The 17885-nt window shown below is 43.0% G+C and overlaps 1 non-coding gene across 1 annotated transcript; it reads left to right on the forward strand.

Moving 5' to 3' along the window:
• Positions 1-17599: 17599 nt before the first annotated feature.
• On the forward strand, positions 17600-17673 carry Trnaa-ugc (transfer RNA alanine (anticodon UGC)). The gene has a single exon. It is a non-coding gene; the product is annotated as a tRNA-Ala (tRNA).
• The last annotated feature ends 212 nt before the right edge of the window (positions 17674-17885 follow it).

Raw genomic sequence — 17885 nt, forward strand, 5'->3', positions numbered from 1 at the left:
ACACAAACACACACACACAAAATTTCGAGCTTTCGCAACCGCCGGTTGCTTCGTCAGGAAAGAGGGAAGGAGAGGGAAAGATGAAAGGATGTGGGTTTTAAGGGAGAGGGTAAGGAGTCATTCCAATCCCGGGAGTGGAAAGAGTTACTTTACAGGGAAAAAAGGACAAGTATACATTTGCGCACACACACACATATCAATCCACACATATACAGACACGGCAGAAGTTTAAATATGTCTGCTTGTGTCTGTATATGTGTGGATGGATATGTGTGTGTGTGCGAATGTATACCTGTCCTTTTTTCCCCCTAAGGTAAGTCTTTCCGCTCCCAGGATTGGAATGACTCCTTACCATCTCCTTTAAAACCCACATCCTTTCGTCTCTCCCTCTCCTTCCCTCTTTCCTGATGAAGCAACGGTTTGTTGCAAAAGCTTGAATTTTGTGTGTATGTTTGTGTTTGTTTGTGTGTCTATCGACCTGCCGGCACTTTTGTTTGGTAAGTCTCATCATCTTTCTTTTTAGATATATTTTCCCCACGTGGAATGTTTCCTTCTATTATATATATAATTATAGTATATTATATATATAATAGAAGGAAACATTCCACGTGGGAAAAAATATATCTAAAAACAATGATGATTTGACTTACCAAACGAAAGCGCTGACACGTCAATAGACACACAAACATACACACAAAATTCTAGCTTTCGCAACCAACGGTTGCCTCGTCAGGAAAGAGGGAAGGAGAGGGAAAGACGAAAGGATTTGGGTTTTAAGGGAGAGGGTAAGGAGTCATTCCAATCCCGGGAGCGGAATTCGCAACTGCCGGTTGCTTCGTCAGGAAAGAGGGAAGGAGAGGGAAAGATGAAATGATGTGGGTTTTAAGGGAGAGGGTAAGGAGTCATTCCAATCCCGGGAGCGGAAAGAGTTACTTTACGGGGAAAAAAGGACAGGTATACATTTGCACACACACACATATCCATCCACACATATACAGACACGGCAGAAGTTTAAATATATCTGCTTGTGTCTGTATATGTGTGGATGGATATGTGTGTGTGTGCGAATGTATACCTGTCCTTTTTTCCCCCTAAGGTATGTCTTTCCGCTCCCGGGATTGGAATGACTCCTTACACTCTCCCTTAAAACCCACATCCTTTCATCTTTCCCTCTCCTTCCCTCTTTCCTGACGAAGCAACCGGGTGTTGCGAAAGCTCGAAATTTTGTGTGTGTGTTTGTGTTTTTTTATTGTGCCTATCTACCAGCACTTTCCCGTTTGGTAAGTCATGGAATCTTTGTTTTTAATATATTTTTCCCATGTGGAGGAAACATTCCACGTGGGAAAAATATATCTAAAAACAAAGATGATGAGACTTACCAAACAAAAGCGCTGGCAGGTCGATAGACACACAAACAAACACAGACATACACACAGAATTCGAGCTTTCGCAACCCCTGGTTGCTTCGTCAGGAAAGAGGGAAGGAGAGGGTAAGATGAAAGGATGTGGGTTTTAAGGGAGAGGGTAAGGAGTCATTCCAATCCCGGGAGCGGAAAGACTTACCTTAGGGGGAAAAAAGGACAGGTATACACTCACACACACACACACACACATATCCATCCGCACATACACAGACACAAGCAGAATTTGTAAAGGCAAATAGTCTCTGCCCAAACTGAAAGAGTGTTTAGCGAAAATTTTTCTCCGTTTGAAAATCTTTGCAGATGCCTCTTTTGTACTTTACATTCTGCACAGAAATTAAGTCATCTTAGATTTAAAAATCTAGTCAATTGCCGTGTTTCATTTCTGACTGTATCACTATTAGGCATAAGAATAATACGAATATAAACATTACACGATATGTATATTCTTCCACGTTTGCTGCTGTCTCACTCTAGTTTTGTAGTTCATTAGGCAGACAGGATTTAAATGAGATAGCAGCAAACACGAAAGAATGCATGGCAAAATGTTTATATTCGTATTATACTTATGGTGAAGTGAATACTGCATGTGATTCACAATTCATAATAGTTCCTATTAGCAACCATCTCTTCTCACAGGTAGGAAAAAATTCAGAACATAGAGTTGGCGATATTGACAAACATCCCAAAGAGTCTTGCCAATCGGATTTTCGTAGTACATTGAAATGCTGCTACATTCGAAGATGAACAATATGGAATTTGTATTTACTTTGTTGGATAATTTATGAAAATGCAGTGGTCCAAACTTGAGGCAGAGAAAAAAGCTCGTCTTCCACCTCTTTTTACTGACGCAGAGGTTTTGGTGCCAGTATATATCTTTGTGCCTGCAAAGCATGCCTGTGTAGCTCTACATATATTCGACGGCAGAAGTTAGTTGTTGCAGCACCTATGAACATTTTTCAGAACTTCCGCTTACTTTGCACTCGATTCTAAGCCGCAGGAGGTTTTTTGGATTACATAAACCGGGATAAAAAACAGCTTAGATTTGAGTAAATACAGTATAAGTAATTCCTTTAGTCATACAGTGGTATATCATTAATACATTTCTTCCTGCCCACACAGCTCATGTACACGGACGGTGAGGTCCAGCGGAGGCTTCTGTGGCCGTAGTGATGACAGTATTCTGAGATCGGAGCATGAGCTTTTCGAGCTGATTTTGCCTGGGTAGGTCTAGCTCCCGGAAAGGGAGGGATGTGATCCAGATGATGTTACAGTGAAATTTGGGATTTCCGATCAGGGTGCCAGGTCGCAGATGCCCGTGTGCGAGTGACGTTCGGCAGGAGTAGCTCGGTGAGGGCTCTGTGTTGACAGAGTGAGATCGGGTGGAGAATAAGATTTGCAGGTGATAGCTGTGGTAAAGCCATTTAGGAGAGGTGGGGTGGACACCATAATAGGAACAGTTTGTGGGACAGAGTTTTATCAGAGAAACTTCTTTATATTGACAAGGCTTTTGCGAGCAAGTACCGGTGAGGAAGGAGGGCTCGCAAAATAACGGTTGTGGCATGACGTCGACAGAGGGCAGAGGGAAGGAAGATGAAAATATATTATTAAAGTACTAAATAAAAATGGCAAAATAGAAATAAATTTTAATAATCATCAGGATAAAGCATTACAAATGCAATTGAGAAACAAAGCAAAAGATCAAGTGTATAATTGTCAGATATCAAAGATGAGAAAACAAGTTTCATAGTGAAATGAATCAGAGTCTCGGATTATGAACAGCACAGTGGCATAGTGTAAGGGACTGTGATATGTAGGTTTGAAGCCAGCTATTTAGATTTGTAGATTTGAGGCCAGAAAATGCAGGGAGGTAGTGCTGTGTGGTGCAAAGAATAGAATTAATGGTTTCTGTGAGTGTATGTTTGTGTATTGGGGGGGGGGGGGGGATACGAGAGTGAGGTCTATATCCACATCCATACTCTGTGAAGCGGATGCGGATGGCACGATACATTTTGGGGTTTCTTTCTGTTCAGTTCATGTATCAAGTGTGGGACGAATGCTCTGAGTGGGATGTAGTTAGTACGAGGTGCATTCAAGTTCTAACACCTCTGATTTTTTTTCTCCGGACTGGAAAGAGATAGAAACATGCACATTGTTTTAAAATGAGGTCGCGTTCATTGTCAATACGTCCCAGAGATGGCAGCACCGTACGGCAGATGGAATTTTACTGCCAGCAGCGAGAATGAGAACTGTTTTAAATACTTAAAATAGCGACGTTTTCCTTACTTGAACAGCGTGCAATCATTCGTTTTCTGAATTTGCGTGGTGTGAAACCAATTGAAATTCATTGACAGTTGAAGGAGACATGTGGTGATGGAGTTATGGATGTGTCGAAAGTGTGTTCATGGGTGCGACAGTTTAATGAAGGCAGAACATCGTGTGACAACAAACCGAAACAACCTCGGGCTCGCACAAGCTGGTCTGACAACATGATCGAGAAAGTGGAGAGAATTGTTTTGGGGGATCGCCGAATGACTGTTGAACAGACCACCTCCAGAGTTGGCATTTCTGTGGGTTCTGTGCACACAATCCTGCATGACGACCTGAAAATGCGAAAAGTGTCATCCAGGTGGGTGCCACGAATGCTGACGGACGACCACACGGCTGCCCATGTGGCACGTTGCCAAGCAATGTTGACGCACAACGACAGCACGAATGGGACTTTCTTTTTGTCGGTTGTGACAATGGATGAGATGTGGATGCCATTTTTCAATCCAGAAACAAAGCGCCAGTCAGCTCAATGGAAGCACACAGATTCACCGCCACAAAAAAAAATTTCGGGTAACCGCCAGTGCTGAAAAAATGATGGTGTCCATGTTCTGGAACAGCAAGGGCGTAATCCTTACCCATTGCATTCCAAAGGGCACTATGGTAACAGATGCATCCTACGAAAATGTTTTGAAGAACAAATTCCTTCCTGCACTGCAACAAAAACATCCAGGAAGGGCTGAGCGTGTGCTGTTTCACCGAGACAACGCACCCGCACATCGAGCTAACGTTACGCAACTGTTTCTTCGTGATATCAACTTTGAAGTGATTCCTCATGCTCCCTACTCACCTGACCTGGCTCCTAGTGACTTTTGGCTTTCTCCAACAATGAAAGACACTCTATGTGGCCGCACATTCACCAGCCGTGCTGCTATTGCCTCAGCGATTTTCCAGTGGTCAAAACAGACTCCTAAAGAAGCCTTCGCCGCTGCCATGGAATCGTGGCGTCAGCGTTGTGAAAAATGTGTACGTCTGCAGGGCGATTACGTCGAGAAGTAACGCCAATTTCATCGATTTCGGGTGAAAAGTTAATTAGAAAAAAAAATCGGAGGCCTTAGATCTTGAATGCACCTCGTATAACATATGTATCAAGTTTGGGACGAATGCTCTGAGTGGGATGTAGTTAGTATAACATTGACTCTGCAGTCCCTGCAGGAGTGCTATGTAGAGGGTTGTAGAATATTGCTTCATTCTTCACTTAATACTTGTTTTTGAAATTTTGCACATGGGCTTAAATGGGATTGTCAGCATCTGTCTATGGACATCTATTACATCTGGTTTTTCAGCATTCCTGAGACACTGTCTCATGGCTCAAACAGACCCTCGATCTTTCTCTTCTCTGCATACATTCGATATACCCTCTCTGTCCTCTTCGGTACATGTTACACGCACTCCAGCAGTATTCTAGCTCGAATTTTGTATGCAGTCCTCCGCGAGTCCTGTCCGCTACGGATCCCGTATCACGTGATGAAACTCCGGAAGAGTGTAATATAGGCAGTGTTTCTAAAAGATTGTAAGTGTTCTGCCAATAAAACATAATCTTTGGTTTATCTTTCCTGTAACATTTTCTATATAATGCTTCCAGTGTAAACTGTCCATAATTGTAATCCTAAGAATTTAGTTTAATCAATAACCTATAAATTTGTGTTATTCATCTTTTAACTGAAATTTAACATATTCTTTTTAGTACTCGTGTGGAGGATCTCAACTCATTTTATCGTTCCGGGTCAAGTGCCATTTTACTCGCCATGCAAATATCTTGTGTAAACCATTTTGCAACTTCTTTTGATCTTCTGATGATTTTACTAGACAGTAAATGACAGCATCATCATCCCACAAACAATCTAAGAGGGCTACTCAGATTGTCTCTTGAATCGTTTGTATGGACCAGGAATTGATTCCAGTTGTGACTCAATGATATTGTAGGTAGGATACTGCTTTCCTCCGTTTTGTGAAGTGCACAATTTTACGTTTCTCAGCTTTTAGAACAAGTTGGCAGTCTCTACAACAGGTAGAATCGTATCGAGATCTGATTGAATCGTTTAGTTTTCTTAGGGCACTACCTCATAGGTAACAGAATTGTATGCGAGAGCTCTGAGGCTATTATCAATAGGTCACCGACATACGACACGAGCAGCGAGGCTCCCGACACGCTCCTCTGGTGCGATCCTGAAGTTAATGCTAAACCTGACAGGTTCTCCAGCTGAGACGTCATGCTGCGTCCTCCCTACCTTTTGGCGTAGTGTGCTAGTGATTACAGAGACCACGGTTTACAGGCTTGTTTTTGAGCAGACCTGACACCAGAGGTGGGATATGCTTCTTGACTGTGTGTGCTGTGAATATGGTTTGGTGAACCTTTTTGTCTATCCACTTATCTTTTCGGTTAATATTATTGTTCTATCTTTGTGCACAGCTGTAAAGGTTAAGGTGTCTACACTTTTGAAGCAGTTTCTGCTGTCACATATTGTATTAAATTTCCTGTATGTCTGTGCTTCCCAACAATTCTACTCTGCAGTACAATAATGCTCAAAGACTGCACGATATCCCAGCTGCCAACGGGCACGTACCGATAGAACTTCGGTACAGAAAGGCACCGAAACACTCTCGAACCTGTCGGTCGAGTCTCACTGTGATGACTGCACTTTTATTTGCAACTAAACGTACTCTGGCCACTTCTGTGGACGAGTATTATATGAGCACCGCTCAGAAAATATACCTTTCTGATCACTTTTGCTGGACTTATTCTTCTCGTTTCGATGAGTACTACTACATCTCAAAATGTTCAATCCTTTTCTTGTTAAACACCACATGTACTGAGGAAATATAAAGGCAGATGAGTAAATACAGGCTTACAACAGTACACAGTTTTCTGTTTTCATGTATACTGAAGCTGAATTTGACTGTGATAGTTAAACTGCAAATGTTCCCTGTAACTAGTAATATCGATGCTGTTAATTCGTGGTGATCTGAGATTTTCGTGTAGAAAACTTCAGTAGAATGTGTCAGAAAACTGCACTAGCCTTTTGGTCTATGATGTTGCTGTTTTCCTAATATCAGCCCCTCAATTTCTCACCCTCACTAGTACCCAAATGCACACGTCCAGCACAGCCACTACGTCACTGGACATCCACCAGCCACCAAACTGGAGGGGAGGAGGAGGGAGGGTGAATTCAGGTGACAGCTTCCGGGGTAGACCTAACGTTCCGAATGTAAGGCTCGTAAGCAGAAAGGTGCTAAGAAGCAGGTAAATTATATGCTCAGCTACTAGAACCTTTCTGTAATGTACAAATACAATAGTAATGGTATGTAGCACTATACGGTCACATCAGTTGAAGCAGGTGTCGTGAACTGACAAAGAAAGAGCACGAGAAGTGAGTAGCAGGGAACGCCAATGGCGGACTGCAGTTCGGCAGACGATCTCTAGGAAATAGTATCGGTGCCTACAAAAGAGGTCTGGTATACGGAACCCCTTTGCGATCCACTCTCGAATACCGGTGGAGTATTTGGGATCCCCACCGGGTCACATTAAACGAACATGTGGTAGCCTTTCGAAGGCACATCGTTACATCTGATACTGGACGGTCCGGTCAGTGTAAGAATGTTACGGAAATGCTCTGTCGGCTTAGATGTGAATCCTTGGAGGGAAGAACATGATCTTTTAATGAAACTACTTTCAGAGAGCTTAGATAAGCAGTTTTGTGACAAGACTGCAGAACGATTTTGTCCGCTCCGGCAGTTACCTCGTACGAGCAAAAAAGTGAGGGAGGTCGGGACTCGTGTAGAAGCAAACAGCCGATCATTTTCCCTCTGTCCACCTGTGAGTGGAACAGGAGAGGTGTCAACTGCCAAATAATCCCTGCGAGATCTGCAAAAATTTTTGCACCAGGCAGTGAATTTTTTTAATACAAGGTAAATGTTCTTGAACCAAAACCAAACACCAGGCAGTGAATTTTTTTAATACGAGGTAAATGTTCTTGAACCAAAACCAAACAGTAGTTAATGTATTACACATCAGAACAGTCGATAATGTTTTCATGCAGCATGAGAAGTAGTGGCAGTAGGCAGTGTGACAGTGGAAATCCACCTCGATTCTTGTTTACCTAAAGTAGCTTTGAAAATATGCATTTCAATTAAAAAAAAAAAACCTCTGACAAATGAAAATTTTGTTCTGTTTTTAGTGGCAAATGATCTAATAGCTGCTGACATTCATTGTGACATTTGTACTGTATGTGGACTAAATGTGACGGTCATTTGTCAGAAACGGAAAAGATGAATTTTGATGATGATGGCAGAAGTGACCCTCTGTGTTTGTAGACAGCAACAAATTGGAATAGAAAATTAACAAAAAAATCATGAAGCTACCATACAATGCATGGCAGAGAGTACCTTGTATTACTACAAACCATTTATTTTCCTGTTCCATTCACAAATAGATCACAGGAAAAACAACAATCTATATGTTCCTGTTCAACTACTCAGATGAAATGTAAGTTGATGGCAGCAGAATCATTCTGCAGTGAGCTGCAAATGCCAATTCTCTAAATTTTCCCACTAATGCTGTACAAAAAGAACATCATCTTCCTTCCAGGGATTGTCATTCGAGTTCACAGAGCATCTTCGTAATACTCACTTGTCGATCGAACCTACCGGTAACAAATCTGGCATCTCACCTCGGAATTGTTTCGATGCCATCCCGTGATCTGCCATGTCGGGGACCTAGGCACTTGAGCAGTACTCGAGAATGGGTCACATTAGAGTTCTGCAAGCCGGTGTCTTTATGAGGTACACTTTCCTAAGATTCTCCCAATGAACCGAAATCGATCACTCACAATCCTACTACCATTCTTACATGTTCGTTCCATTTCAAATCACTTTGAAGATTACACCTGGACATTTAGCTGATGTGACTGTGTCGAGCAACGAACCACTAATATTGTATTAAAAAATCACAGAGTTGTTTTTTCCTGCACATCTTCATTAATTAACATCTTTAAATATTTAGAGAAATCTACCATTCATCACACCAAACAGAAATCCAGTCTAAATCATCTGGTATTCTCATACAGTGACTCAATGATGACGCTTTCACATACACTACAGTGTCGTCACCAAAGACTCACAGATTGCTGCTCGTCGTGTCCGTCAGATCATTTTTGATCGATCCTCTCGCACTTCCCTAGAGCACTCCTGACGATTCCCTCGTCTCTGACGAACACCGGCTGTCGAGGATAACATTCTGGACTACTAGATAAGAAGTCTCTGAGCTACTCATATATTTAGGAATCTTAATACGTATGCCCAGACCACCGTGAACAGTCTCCAGTGGAACACACTTTCCAGAAATCTAGGAATGTGGAATCTGCCTGTTGCCCTCCATTCGTGTCTTGCAGGATACGGTGTGAGAAAAGGGGGAGCGAGTTTCACGTGAGCAATGCTTTCTGAGTCTGTGCTGATTTGTGGACAGGAGCTTTCCTGTCTCAAGGAAATTTATTTTATTCAAGCTCAGAAAATGTTACAGAATCTTGCAGCAAGTGGACGGTTTGGGATATTGGTCTGTAATTTTGCGGGTTTGTTCTCTGACCCTTCTCATACACAGGAGTCGCCTGCTCTTTTTTCCTGTCACTCAGGACTTGGTGCCCGGTGAGAGTTTCACGATAAATGTGAGCCAATGCCGTAGAGTACGCTCTGTAAAACCGAATTGGAGTTCTGTCTAGATCTGATGTCTTATTAATTTTCAACTCTTTCAGTTGCGTCTCTATGCCACGACATCTGTGTGATGATCAGTCAACAGTATGTTTGTACGATCTCCCTGTGTGAATGATTTTGTAAATGCAAAATTTAAAACTTCAGCTTTCTTTTTGCCATTTTCTGTTGCCACACCAGACTGTCAACAATCAGGCACTTGTGAGTAAACAGTTAGGATACCACTTGTTTTTTTGGCAACCAGTATTGTACTTTTACATAATGATGTTTGTCCACACGCTGCCTGGCAGACATAGCTCAGTCCCTAACTCTTTGCGTCTTACGGAGAACTCGAAGAACTTGCTGCAGTCTCAAGTGGAACAGTGGTCACGTATAAAAGTAAAACAAAGTTACAGCTTCAAGATTCGTAGATTAAATACACTTTAATTATTCCAGTATTTTACTTACAGTCTTATGGAGGTTTCTTTCTGGGCAGGCCTTTGTGGAATTGCTTCAATCTGATCACATATTCATTGTGTAATATGGTAATGGAAGACCCTGCTGGAATCTAAGTAGAGGTAAGAACTCACTAAGAGAATTTCTACTGTGTTACCACAGGAACATTAACAAGACTTGCCTTGCAAGCTTTTTGATGAATGCTTCTTCAGGGCTATAGATTACACACACAGCACACACCCACACCCACACACAACACACAAGTAATGTTTATTCCAGTCAGTGGCTAATTTGGTAATTCTGAAAGTTCTCTTTTTCTGTGCATCTCTCTCTCTCTCTCTCTCTCTCTCTCTCTCTCTCTCTCAGAGGGGGGGGGGGGGGGGGGTGTTGGCCACATACTCACATTTCATCACCATCTGCATTTGTACAAGAGAAGTGCAGAACAGTGCTACAAGGAAACATCCCATAGTAATAGAATTCTGAAAGTACAAAAGGGTAAAGTGTAACGTCTGTGTTTCAGTGAATCGCGTATTACTACACCACAATACCCACAAGAAAAGAGGACAGACAACTGCATTGGAAGTGGATCACGTGCCAAATAATCCGTGTGGACCTCCCAACTCTTCAACACCAAATCCTGCTGGCAGCCCCAAGGTCTCGGCTCCTTTCGACAGTGCCCGTCTGCGCGGACAGGTCCGTCCTCCCGGCCCCAGGTCTCCGAACGAGCAGCGCCCGCTGCCGGATCTCCAGCAGGTACGTCACCATCTGTTCCTTCTTCTGTTGACCACATTTATATCATTATTGATTTCTGCATTGGCCACAAGCTGCTGTGACTGTTGTAAGTGGATTGTTCAGTTTACAAAAATCGTAAAGAAACACAGTGACAAACCTAGAAAATGTCAGTCCCTCGAATCCAGTAACAAACGTCTTCGCAGCCTTCACCGTCCATTTCCCTGGTTTAATTTCCAGAGCCTGTTCCCTGGTCTGTCAGTCAGTTCCCCTGTCTCTAACACACTGTTTCTCCATTGCTCGTCGTGTCAGTGTCATATTTCAAATCGTTGAAGCATTAAGAAGTCCCTGCGTCAATGCCACAGTGCTAATACGAGGGCTGTTCAAAAAAGTACGACCCTATTTTTTGAATTGTCAGAACTGACAGTGGTATCGGAGCCCCCGTGCTCTCTCTGTTTGTAGGCGTACACAGTGTGCCTGCCCAATTTCTTTTTTCGACGACTGCAGAAACAGCCGGTCACCGGCTAGCCGTTGACAAGTGAATGTCAGATTTTGTGATGTGGTAAAATGTCAGAAAAAGTGGAACAGTGTTATTGCACCCAGTTTTGTTTTACGCTTGGCAATTATCGAGTTGAAACAATCTGCAAGATTCGGTAAGTGTTTTGGGACAGAGCAATAGGGACCACACGGACAGAGAGATGCTACCACTAATTGGAAGACAGCCGCTCATCAGTGAAGAGTGAAGCACTTTCAGGTTCCTCAACATCCACAAATGAGGTCGTTATTCACAACGTAAGAACCTCGGTGAAGCAGTATAGATGAATGACGGTCGAAGAACTTTCGGACGAGTTTAAAATTAGTATCAGATCCATTCGTTCCATTTTTAACACAATATTTTGACGTCAGGAGGTTCTCAGCTAAATTTCTGCCGAAGTTGCTTACGAGTGAGCAGAAACGACGACTTCATTCCGAGATGGCACAGGGTGTGGATACTTTAACATTAATCCTGACTTTCTTAACACAGTGATCACTGGCAGTGACTTCTGTGATTACAGATAAAACCCAGGAACAAAGTTCCAGTCATCACGACGGAAGCATCCGTCATTCCTGAGACCCAAAAAGTGAGGCAGGTCCGCAACAGTGGGAAAGTCGTCTTGACCGTTGTTGTTGCTCCCTCACAAGTACACCACAGAAGCTGATACTGTCAGTAATGAGTACTCCCTAGAGTTTCTGTGTCGACCCCGTGAAGCGGTGAGGCGTAAATGGCCGGACCAGTGGGTGCCGAACAGTCGGCACCTCTACAACGATAACGCACCCACTTGTCGTTCTCAAATAATTCGGACTTTTTGCCCAAACGTGACATGGCTACGGTTTGCCAGCCTCCCTATTCCCGTGACCTAGAACTAAGTGACTTCTGGCTTTTTCTAAACTGAAAAATACTCTGAAAGAGACTAGACTTAAGAACAGGAAAGACATTACACAGAATTCGACCTAGGAGCTGAGCACCAAACTGAAAGTGACTTTCTGATGATGGTTCCAGCAGTTGTAGCGGTATTATGAGGGTGGTTTGAAAAGTTCTCGGAACCACCACGACAGGTCAGCACTAGCGCAATGAGTTGTTCACGTGATATTCGTTGGACTGTTGCCTGTAAACACCTGCCACATCACTGCTCTCGGAAGAGAGCTGTGGCGGTGACATGGCTCTGTTGTTGTTCCTGCATAGTGATTAGCAAAGATGGAAAAAAAAATTAGATTCGAGCAGTGATTAAGTGATTTCCAGAATCCACTGGGGGGGGGGGGGGGGGACTCTGCTCCTTCATATTCAACTGTTACCAAGTGGACTAATGAAATAAATTTGGTCGGGAGAGATTAGATGATGATCCGTGCAGTGGTCCGTCAAGATGTGTCACTGCTCTAGAAATCAGTGCAAAAGTGCACAAAATTATTGTGGAAGATCGCCAATTGAAAGTGCACGAAATTGCTCATAGTTCCCAGATGTCATCTAAAAGGTCATATCAAATTTTAACTGAAGAATTAGAAATGACAAACTTGTCTCACTTTTTGGGCCTCGACTCTTGATGCTGGATAAAAAAAGAACGAGAATGGACGTACTGGAACAATGTTTGGCCCATTTTAGGAGAAACAAACAAGATTTTTTGCACCAATTTGTCACCACAGATGAAACTTGGGTGCACTACTATGCACCAGAGACAAAACAACAGTCAAAGCAGTGGAAACCTGCTGATTCTGTGCCACCAAAGAAAGCACTTCCTTTGGCAGAAAAGGTCATGGCATCAGTGTTATGGGATGCAAAGGGGATTCTGTTTCTAGATTATAGCCCCACTGGGCAAACAATTACTCAAGAATACTATGCTAACCTCCTGGACCAATTGCAACAAAAGATACAAAAAAAGGCCAGGTTTAGCAAGGAAGAAAGACATTTTCCATCAAGACAATGCATGCCCACACACGAGTACTATCGCTGTTCCGAAATTAGATGAACTAAGGTATGAATTGTTGCAACACCCGCCTTGTTTACCTGATATGGCTCCTTCAGATGAAGAATTGATAGCCAGAGTTGACAACTAAAAGCAGGCCTGGAGGAAACTTATTTTCGAGATGGGATCAAGGCGCTGGAACATTGTTGGACCAAGTACATTAATCTATAAGGAGACTACAATGAAAAATTAAAAAAAGTTTCAGTGATGTAAGTATTTTTGTTCTATGCCCTTCGGGGAACTTTTTAAGCCACCCTTATAGAAAAGGTGTATTGGCGCTGATTGGAGCTACTTTTTTGAAGGTGACTAGTTGTCAAGCAATTGGTTTTATAAATAAGTCAGAAGAGCCCTCGTACTACTCTTCCATTTACAGCCACATTGGTTGCTTATTTGGTGCATCAGAGGCACTGTGTGCCGTTTTTACACTCCTATTTATTTCACTAGCTTTTCATCCAGCTCATGCATTAAACATGAAAATTCATCTACTGTTACTATAACTTTATTGTTAATTTCTTTCATCATATTTTTTAGTTATATGTTACTGTAGTCTTATTGTTATCAACTTTTGAGCGTATAAAGAGACAGAATGGTTTCATCAATATTACTTTTGGAAGATGAAATTCCAGTAGTTGTACCCCAGGACGACACGACCCATCTGTTCTGAGGATGGGGTGACTTTTTGGTGGGTTGGGAAAATGCAAATATTGTACAGCAGAGTGTGAAGAAATCGAAAAGTTACACAACATTTTTCGCAAAAAACTCTGGCATTTACGATGCTGTCGCTACTTTTGCTTTTAGTTGGCGAATGACAAATCGGAAGAATGTAAAAGTAAATGATTCACATTTGAAATGATCTCATTACAGAGATTTTGAAACAAAGTACACTACATTTGCTCCGAAACACATAAAATGTTACAGTCACAAACCGAGTGAGAGAAAGTCGTAACTTTGGGAACACCACATTTCCTCAAGGTTCAGCTGGCGGAGCTACTCGGCAGCTGGTGTCAAACAGATGCGGCATACTTTTTCGTGGACGTATGCGTCGTACGTCATCGTTATGAACTGGAAGACTCCCGTGCAGATTCTGACTACGTTTTCTGGCCACAGTCACCTACAAAAGGTTGTTCCTGTAATTTACAAACTTTTGCAGTTAATTACTGATCGAACCTATGGGTCGAGCAAAAATGTAAAGGAATTTTCGTCTGCAAAGCAACTGTACTTCCTGCAGGTGATGTTCTCGTATCCGTCACACTCACTTACATACACTGACGAGCCAAATATTATGCCCACCACGAGTTTAAATGCCACCTGGTGGCCCTGCTGGCTTCTGGCACGGTAAGGAAAGTATTTATTTCAAACAGAGACTAAGGGCGTATCGATCTAGCTACGATTCGTGCCCTGTGGCGAAATACACCTAAGTGAATGACATTGACAAATGGCAGATAGTTATGGCCCGGCACTCGGCAGTGAATGTCTCAGAAATTGCGAAGCTGATCTGCCGTTCACGTGATACTGTTGTGAGCAGTGGTCGAAGAGTGGAAGAACTTGCGAATAGGCGGCAAGGTGTCAGTTATCGTGCCTCGTCAAAGGATGCGGAGGTTGGAAATTTGCCCGCTCTGTAAAATGCGAAAGACACCAATGTGTAGCAGATCTGTTGACAGAATACAGTGCTGATGCAGGCACAGATGTTTTGGAGCACACCGTTCGGCACACATTGTTGAACGTGGGCTCTTGAGCAGACGACCCTCCTGCCTCCCATTTTCCTGTGTTGATGTCAACTTTATTGCGAAACAGCTGCATCCCTTCAAATGTGTCTTCCCCGAAGACAACAGCATCTGCCAGTAGGATAACTGTCTGTGCCACAAAACAGAATCTTGCTACAGTGGTTTGAGGAGCATGATCGTGAACTCACTCTGATGCCTCAGTCACCATTTCTCCTGATCTGGACCTGCTGGAACACATCTGGGACACTATTTGATGCCAGGTCTACACCTACAAACCACTGGCCAATAATTAACAGGAATTGCACAACCTGTGCATGGAAATCTGGTTCCATGTATTTCCAGAAATCTACTGTAGGATTGTCAAACACTGTCAGTCCCCCTCCCCCCAGCCCTTTCCCCGCCCCCACTACACACACACACACACACACACACAAGTGATGAACTTCATCAACACCAGCAATTTGAAGTTGTCTTTGAGAAGTTATCATAGTTAACAAATTTCAGTAGATGCTCTCGAAAGATGAACCTGATGTGAAGTGCTTCCAGAAGTTTGTCGACAATTGTAACTTCAGGAGAGTGACGGTCTCTCTACAGCTGTGTCCGATGCAGATGATGAAATCCCGTTCATGGTAGCAAGGTAGCAGGCATAAGCAGTCTTGAAGAAATATACTAGCCAATGGAAGCTGATGAATGGACATGGGACTCACTGTAAATTAAAATTATTCAGTGTGTGTACCAATGTCCAGTTCTAAGGCTAAAGTGTCACATTAGCTCGAGACATAGAATGCACATTTTAGGGGTGTCATCTTTGCCACTTATCTAAGTGCTCTTTCGTCCAGTGATAATTATATGAGACAGTGTTATGAGAGTAAAGGTAGAGCCCATTTTGCATACCAAGACATAAAAAAAGATACATTTATTTACAATGAGTGATTACATATGGATCCAATGCAAATCATGACGGAACAGAATATAAACAACATAAAAGGATTTCAAGCAAATATTTGTGAATCTGCAAGAGCAGCAGAAGTTTGTGGTACGTATCATCAAAAATTACAAGGACCTACACAAACAAGAGACGTATAGTTAAAATTTGTCACACCACGGAGAACAAGTTAAAACATCTGCAGAGGATGGTGGATGTTACGGTACTCAAGAGAAACTGAAAATAAGACAGCAGCAGCCCCCCCCCCCCCCCCCCCAGAAGGAAGGAATGAGCGACCACACATAGACTGACTTTGCCGAGGTGCATATCTGGGGATGGAAGAACAGAAACAGATATGCGTAATTGCAGGTGCCGAGCCGCAGAATGAGAGCCCCCGTCCCTGATATCCTCCCCGCAGCATTACCATCTTCCTAACTTGTGTAACATATTTACCAAATTGTGACATTTCCAGACCATTATTCCTTGCCTGAGATTTCTGATGCTGTGGTCGTACCCACTGTAAAACATGACACGTCCATCCACCGTTACCATCTCCTCCGTCCCCGTCACTGGTAAATCCTACAATATCGAAGGCAGGGCAACTTGTAAAACCACCATCTCGTGCGTGCTACACAGTGTTTTGTATACGTGTGACCACCAGTAAACTGTCCGAGTGCACAAATGGCTGTAGAAGAACTGTTCGTCTCGAGGCACTCGTCACGGTTGCACGATGTAAGGGACTCGAGGGCCGACTGCAGCTACATCCCTCGATAGTAGCTTCCCTCGACTCTGGAAGCGAGAGCTCTTCCTCTGACATTTCCACCCACCCCGCTCTCCCATTGACATTTTTCTGGACTGAATCTCTTGTTACAGTCCTCCCAACTGTTTTCGTTGGTAGAACTTATCTACTCGAGTACTTCCTTTTTACTTTCATCCTCCCTTCTACCAGCCCACCCTCTTACTTTTCCTTGTGGTTGCCCCATTTCCTCTTCCACTTTCCTCCTAGTTTGTAACTGCACTGCTTATTCAATTTCTCTCTCTATTAATTCATCTTTACTTCTCTCACTGTCTATCTGTTATCTCTAGACCAAAGCTATGTCTGTCTACATTCTCCGCAATGACTGGTCGATTCGTCTCCATCTGGCATCTCGGTGACTGGCCTCTCCTTTGCTGTTCCCCTTTCCTCGGTCAGGAAGGGTCTCACAGTTCCTAGGAGTAGTTTTTTCTACCTTCACGCGTGCCTGTCAGAAGTGCTCAGAATTTCACCATCTGAATAATTCTGCTCTCACAATTTTGACGATTTATTTGCACTGAGAGATGAATTTTCATTAAATTGAGTAAATACGATATTGAATGTGCCGTGGAAATGACATTGTATACAAGTAACTGAGTGTACTAAGTGCAGAAAAAAGATGAAGAAGTCATCTCACAGAAGTTGACACAGGCGGTTAATACATGGACGTTTGTGGTGGGCATTTCAACAGTCCTTTTTAACATGAAAGATTTACTTTGGCATAGGACAAAAATAGAGGAATGGCTACAGCATATTAGAGAAAATACTGGCAACAGTAACTTCATTCTTCGAGAGCTGCAAGATCACCACTGATATCTGTACAGATACGAGTTTTATATAGGCTTACCGGCCAATGACCGTCTTCAGTGCGGATGCATTCACATTGGCCGAACTCTTACGGGATTCGGTAGATTGGCTACCACGAATGGTGAGTACGGTGGGCAGGGGCACTACAAATGTAGTGTGTGGATAGAAAGTTGGAAGTGTGGGTCTCACGGGGAGTGTGCCAGAGATAAGTCCCTGCAGTCACACTATCCTCTGTGTCCTCGGTGGCTCAGTCGGTTAGTGCGTCTGCCGTGCAAGTAGGAGGTCCCGGGTTCGAGTCCCGGTCGGGGCACACATTTTTCAACTGTCCCCATTTATATTTATCGACACCTGTAAGCAGCGAAAGGTCTAGATTTCATTATAACTTCATTCATTGAGAGCTGCAAGATCACCAATGACATCTGTATAGATATCAGCTTCATATCAATTGACAAATAATCTCAATAGTATTGTGTCTCACTGTTTAGAGGCACAAAACGCGTGGGTGTTTTCAGCTCATTACTA

This window comes from Schistocerca cancellata, chromosome 12 (assembly GCF_023864275.1).
Source record: "Schistocerca cancellata isolate TAMUIC-IGC-003103 chromosome 12, iqSchCanc2.1, whole genome shotgun sequence".
Classification (NCBI taxonomy): Eukaryota; Metazoa; Arthropoda; class Insecta; order Orthoptera; family Acrididae; genus Schistocerca; species Schistocerca cancellata.